The sequence below is a fragment of the Anoplolepis gracilipes genome, chromosome 7, assembly GCF_047496725.1.
Source record: "Anoplolepis gracilipes chromosome 7, ASM4749672v1, whole genome shotgun sequence".
NCBI lineage: Eukaryota > Metazoa > Arthropoda > Insecta > Hymenoptera > Formicidae > Anoplolepis > Anoplolepis gracilipes.
The window spans coordinates 12,267,763-12,275,185 of record NC_132976.1 but is presented as its reverse complement, the minus strand read 5'-3'; the positions used below and the strand labels follow the sequence as shown (position 1 = coordinate 12,275,185).

The 7,423-nt window shown below is 40.7% G+C and overlaps 1 pseudogene; it reads left to right on the top strand.

Annotated features, from left to right (window-relative positions):
* Positions 1-4,961: 4,961 nt before the first annotated feature.
* LOC140667848 (uncharacterized) lies at positions 4,962-7,146 on the top strand (annotated as a pseudogene).
* Positions 7,147-7,423: the final 277 nt, after the last annotated feature.

The following is a 7,423-nucleotide window of genomic DNA, read 5'->3' as shown; positions in this document are numbered from 1 at the left end:
TAATTTATTACGTTTATTTATTAAAATTAAACGTATCGTGCGCACACGTGTACATTTCTTGTGTACACGAGCGTTATGCACGCGCGGCAAAGTTCAACTGATTAAAGCGGCGGACTTGAAATTTAACGCGGAGCATCCAAGGTCTCATCTAAGGTCGCATTTATAACGAATGTCCGTGATCGAATGATCGTCAGGCCGGAAGTAATTAACGCGCGTTCTTAATAACGCGCGTGTTTTAGTATCACGTAATGTGTGCGTGACGATATCGTCGAAAATAAGTTGGGATTAGTTCAACAGAGTTAGACGTCAATGTAGCAGCGACAAGAACAACAACATCTCCTTTCTTACGTTTGTGAATAACAGACATCGACACGAGTAATTTTCTATACAAGTACAAGTTTATCTTATGCTCTATATTATCTACATAAATGTTGTCATTTTTTATAATTCAACATCTCCCCTCTTACATCATCACGTCGTCTCGTATGTTGTCATAACATACCATTGACTGCGCAAGCAGTCGATACAAGTTTACAAAACTCTGATCTTCCTTTCCTCCAAGTCGATGTTTTCCCGACGACACCAGCAGCGTCTCTTTAATTCATCGTCACAAAATTATTCCTTTCCGTCGGATTGGAAAGAAAAAAAAAAAAAAAACAAAAAAAATGGTATGTCACCTCGGAGTTATCGTCATCGAATGAGAGGTCCAGAGAGGATACGAGCAGAAAGATGAGCGACGAGCGCGGGCGCGGAAAAAAGGACGGAGAAGCCGAAGCACACACACACACACACACACACACACATATATAGATATATATATGTATATATGTATACGTATATGTACATACGACGGAATTATGCCGCCGCGTCTGGCGTAATATTATGCAATCTTTCGACAGAGTCTCGCGGAGAGACGTTATTTCCTCGTGCCAAGGTCGAGGGTGCGCATGCTCGTCGTCAGTGTGTGGATCTCTTGCCGATTCTTTTCTCACGTTTCTGTCGAATCAGCGAACTCCAACTCCAAGCACGGACGGAAGAAGCCAAGAGCTCGATATAAGGTTAACATTTATCGTTGCTTTGCAAATATCGCGGATTATAGAGGCTCGATATTGAGCAATCTCTCGAAAGCGTGTCCTTCACTTTCTGGCTGGCGTATATATACAGCTAATTTGTATCTTTTATTATCATATCGTCGGGCGTGTTTGTATCTTTGTTATCGCATCGTCGATAAAGAATAATATGCCGAGGAAATATTGTAAACACGTTGTAAACGGCTCTTGCTGTCAACAACTCTTTAAAGGACTTTCCGTCTCCGGTTGAAACTGGTGTTCGCCAGGCCGGAATTTGTAACCGCGCTTGCCAGGCTGCGCAATAGCGTGCAACGAGCGCAGTTATAATATATGCGCGCGCGATTTTACGTGAAGGATCAAAGCTCAACAAAAGACGACTGAATATGCACACGTGATGCAGTTCTGTAGCGCGACTGATCTCGTACTACCGATTGTCGCAATTGATGCCCGCAACGTGGTTCTAAACCGGGAATACGATGAGAACCAGTTCGGATCCAGTCTCTCTCTCTCTCTCTCTCTCTCTCTCTCTCCCCCTCTCCCCCTGTCCCCCTTCATCCTCACCCCACCCCCTCCCCTCTACCCCTCTCGTTGCACTTGCACCAGCTGATAGTCGCATCGATCGGCCGCCAAGGCCGCGTCTTATTCGGGCAAGGCCAAGGTCGTTGGCTGGCATTGCAAGTCGAGGTGAGATTGCAATTTCTCGCACCGGGGTTGCGCCAGCATTGCAAAAACTTGCGCACGGTAAACGTTTTACATAATTAAATTATATTGATAATATGTGTGTGTGTGTGTGTGTAGGTGAGAATAAAAAGAGAAAATTGAGAGGAAGAAAGCCGTTATACGTGAAGTAATTTATTATTTTCTGCTTCGTTCAATGTTAAAACATTAATAGCTTTCCCCAGTATGTAGGTATCTTTATCAAGTATCAATAATCGATGCCGCATTCTACATTCACTTTTCCACAATGCGAACAATGATTTATATTTAGATTCTTGGCAGCAAATTTATACCGCGTATAATACGTTGTTCCCAATTGATGATATAAACGGCATCGCTGAGAAAATATTGTATCTTGCATCTGATGTATAATTCGTATTTTGCGCATCTTTTTTTTTTTTTTTTTTTTTTTTCTTCCACCGACGTAAACTTGAAAAACACATCGTAATGATGAACGTGACGAAGTGGCGCAATATGCCACATTGACCTCTTCCACTAGGCGTGCTTCCGAAAGCTATAGCCTTGCGATAAGGCGAGTCAAGGTTAAAAGTATGCGTGCCCTACGTTTTATCTCGGCCATTTCCGGATGTATTTTCACTCGAGCCTCGGACTTGGCGTCGCCGATAAAAAAAAAAAAAAAAAAATACTCAGTTTTATATCGAACTGACAAAATAAGTAAAAAAATTCGTCCGAATATTCTTCTAGACAAATGTGCCGTCAGCGAATGACGACGGGCGTATAAAATAAAAACAAGCAATCTAAACACACATGTGTATGAACGTGTGTGTTACGTAATGTTGTTTCCACCTTGTTATATTTTCTGCATGGCACCACGGAGCTGATATTTTGAATGAGCGAGCGACGTAGAAGTGCTATGTAGAAACGTTTCTAAAACATTGTATACGATTTTATAGATCTACAGTTTGGCAGCAAGTCAATTAGCTGTCTCTTTTAATTCTCAAACCTTCGTACCGAAATATTTTAGTACAATTTCTCGTAATTTCTGTTGGCGTTCTGTTATTAATATCGAATATGGCCTTCGTTCCTCACGTGAGAGAAACGTGACGAAATAAAATCGTCACATTCCCCAAAGTAGCTTCCCCCCCCCCCTCCCCTAATTTCATTGCGACAAATAAATCTCACGATAGCGTTACATTCGTTACATCTTATGTAACTGAATATATTTAAAATAGTTGAAGGAATGCGCGTATAAAAATCTCAAAGAAATTAGATTCGAGATGAGAGAAGAAGCCACTCTTTCCGAGTGACTGTGACAGTATGTGTGTGTGTGTGTGTGTGTGTGTGTGTGATTCACAAAAATATTTTATACCACAGATTTAGAGCGAATGTTAATATTTTATTCAGTCGACTTGTTTAATCTTAAAACGTATGCTAATGACTTGGCTAACGAACGTTAAGATGCTCGAAAATTCTCAAGCAAATACGTCGATCCGCCAACTCTTTACCTCCGTTTAGTATTAAAGAGGGTTAAAGGGTCACCACCATTGTTGCGCTGCCGTATTGCGTGACCCTGAAGATCCATGAGACCGCGACGCAGGGTCAAACGACGTGCGCGCACATACGTCGGTAGCTCATATTTAGTAGTCGTGACATAGGTATACATATATATATACCGTCGATGGGTGTAGTGGTTAGGTGGCCGCGCGGAGCGACGTCGATGATGACGTGGGGGAGGGAGGATGAGGGGGAGGAGGAGGAGGAGGAGGAGGAGGAGCAGGAGGGGGGAGGGGGAGGGGGTCACGACCAGTAGTCGATATATATCTGTACGACGTGTGTCCGCCCCGGTCGCCCGTGACCATGTGGCCTTGTCCTTGTACGACGTCGCATCGAGCACTACGTGCCACCGACACTCGTCGGCTCTGTCGATGGAACCTTCCTATAACGAGCACGAGGAAAGGAGAGAAGAGGAAGGCGCGAGAAGAGCGCGCGCGCGCACACGAACGTGTTTTATACGTGTTTTATACTTGTATACGTAGTACGATAAAATTACGAGTCGAACGAATTTGCAAGTGATTAACGCGAAAAAGCCAATCTTCTTCCGCTCTTATATATTTTTTTTTTTTCCAATAAAGATAGTGGAAGATCCTGTTGATTTTACGCGGCGGAAAAAATGTATGTATCGCATTCGGGCTTTGAGGAAATCTTTGTCATTCGATTGTCTGATTTGATTGCTTTATGGATTTATTCATAACGTCACATTAGCATTTAATATAAAGTCTGATTTTATTCCCCTGGATAAAGGAAAATCTTATTATTATTATTGCTCATGATTTTTCACGCTTTTTAATACACTTTGGACAGATAAAACTTTTATTTCTTAGTCAAATATGAGACGGATAATTTCTTTTATTAAACGCGGGTTTTCCCCGCGTGTCGTTTTCTTCTGACGCATCAGTATAATATAAAACTCAATTACAGTCGAATAGTCGATATGTATTTTGTACTATTGAATTGTACGATCGCATTGCGATTTTATCGAGTTTCTAAACGGATGTATCCGGGCAGAAGTCGGTTCACCTGATTGCGCTTTGCTGACACGAGGAAGGTTATCTTTGCCGTGTATTCATTGTTATCAAGACCGACGATAAAGCTTCTAAAGTGACTCAGCGAGATGAGTTCAAGTACAGATTCGAACGATCTTAACCTCGAGCGGTCTGATTAATGCTCTTGTGATACCGATGGTCCGAAATCTCTTGAAAATTTCTTGCGGTCCAGCGAAAGATAGTTTCTTAATATCACATTATATTTTGAGAGATGAGATAATTTTTCAACTTAATTACACTATACATTCTCTTAAGTGAACTAATTTTTTGCAAATGCACAACACTACGTGCGTCATGTTATTTTCTAGTATAGTTTTGTGAAGTTTTCTCAATTGTGAGAAAAAATATAGCTACAACACATTTAACAAAATTGCAACTATAATTTGTGATTATGTAATTCTTTTCTCTCATCTCATTGAATAATTAAACAAAATCTCTCTGTCTCTCTCTCTCTCTCTCTCTCTCTCTCTCTCTCTCTCTCTCTGAAATTTAAAGAAATTAAAATTTTTAAATAATATATGTATCTATTTATTAGAATATATAGCTAGATAATGTAATTCTTCCATATGTATATACGATGAGAAATAGTTTTAAAATTCAAAAATTACAATGATAATAAAGTAAGAAAACGTAGAGCGAAAAAAAAAAAGACCGATACGAGTTCTTAAATAAACTTTGTATAGCGCTTACATAATGTTATTTGCGACGAAACTTGTCAAACAAGAGTTATAATAATGAAATGAAATTTTTCATTTTCAATTACTCCACTTTTGGCTGCTATCATTTCCAATTTTATCTTTTTCCCCCCCTTACCATTTTATTTTCCCAATTTCTTGAAGCACCTTTATCGCCACAGTCAAAATGAATTCACTGTTCTGTTCCGTTTCATTTTATTGTAACTGCCGCTATCTCGCGCGTAATTCAAAACTCATTCTCTCGGGACCGTGGCAAATTTGATTTAATTTTTCGACGCCCCATATAATCGCCGAATCACGCAGATAGATATTATGTCAGCATTATGTATAGATAGCAGCCAGGGCCGATGTTCGATCTTTTCGACCAGAAATCACGTCGAAGGTCGAACGACCGTCGAATACCGCGACGTACGCTTTAAAACAGTCCAACGCCTTCGGTCCTCGTCCTTGCGACAGTTTTAGTTTTCGAGGAGTTTCGACTCACTGTTGCGAGGGAGGAACGGTTACGTGTTACGACTAGTTTACACCGAGGCAGTGTAAGGTTACTCGTTGCAAGCTAGTGTCGTGTGTGTGTGTAAGCGCACACTCGCTTAAAATTAGAGACATCAAGTAGGAAGAGCAAATTGGGGGGCAAGCTGGGCAAGCGGTGAGATGACCCAATAGAAACCGCTGCTATTTTGGGGTATACTTGCCTTTCGCGACATTGGACCGCTATTCAACCATGTCACATAATTACGATTTATAGTAAAATTTTTTTTTTTTTTTCCACTAAATTATACATCAAGTATACGTCGTCCCTTTCCGTCCACCTTCTCGATCAAAGTTTAAGAGGGAGAGAGACGTCATTAGAATTTGGCATATCTAAAAGCTCGCGAGCACCGAATGCACTTGGGAATTGTAGTTGACAGCTTGCTCTTGTTGACAACTTTGTGACGACGCTGGCGGCGGTGGCATCACAAGGACAACCGCGCACACATCAATATTGTGTATCGTCACGCATATGCGCAGCATGTTGCTACGTACACGCGTATATATCTGCTGGTCGCGGATTTGTCGCAATGTCTCGTGTCGTTTGGAGGCAGAGTCGGAGCGAGCGCGAGCGCGGCGAGACGAGACGAGACGAGACGAGACGCGGAGCGGAGCGGAGCGGAGCGGAGCAGTGCTGCGGCCTTGTCCTTGAGCATAATCTTTCCTCGTTATCGGACGGCGTCGAGGCTGCGGTCGCATCGGACCGACTGCGAACGATTAGTGCAGCTCCCGCGACCGTGCGTCAGCCTTCCTTTTATATTTATGAATAATAATGCTCGCGGAATATATGTATATGTATACCGCACAATGATTTATATATATATATATATATATATTTATATCGTAGGTTCGAGCTGTCGCATTGCTGATGTATATAAATAATGGCATATATTTGGCCAACCGTTCTCCATCGTCTACCGTTTCATCGGCCTTTTCCGTGCGCCTAAAATTGTATTCACTTTGGAGGGAAATTGAAAGTTGAATCAAATTTCCATTGGAAATATTATCGGCCCCTGCACCTCCGTTCTAGATCTAACAATAAGCGAGACAGTTTTCCCGCGAAGAAAGATAATCCGAGGTACCTCGAGTCACGAATCGTCATCTCGAACGAGCGCCACTGATTATCAGCGATACCCTCCTGGTTCTAGGAAGCGAACTTGCTATCTCTGACCTTGGTTAGCGAAATACTTAACGCAGCGGCACGTGTATGACAACGTAGAAGCTGACCAAGTAGAAGGAATCGTTGGTAAGGAACGGGGAAAGAAAGAAAGAAAAGGAGTCTGCAATCGCGCAGCGCGACATAGATTAATTAATGCTGCGATCTATTTTAGTGTATCAGTTACGATGAAAGTGTTGGGAAGATAGAGGCCTGATTTTTAGGCTTTCTTTGCAAATTTTTCATAAGCAACGGATAAGATCAATTAAAATAAAAGTTTTTCCTATTTGTTAAGCAACTTTTTAAGTATCTTTTAAAATTTTTTTTATTAAAAAATTCCAAGAATTAAGCTGCATATAGCAGTTCTTTAAAAAAAAAAAAAAAAAAAAAAAAAAAAAGATTCTTAGAATATATGAGTTTGGGTATCGCCCGAAGTAGGATTTCTAAAAAATATGCAAAAGTAACGTCACTTTGAAAATAAGTCTTAATTTCTCGCCTATTTTTTTCGTCTTTAAAGGGCTGTAGAATTTCGAAAAATTAATATTTTTTGATAATTCTACTTCGGGCGATATCCAAACTCATATATTCTAAGAATCTTTTTTTTTTTCTTTTTAAAAGACCTGCTATATGCAACTTAATTCTTGGAATTTTTGAATAAAAAAAATTTTAAAAGATACTTAAACAGTTGCTTAA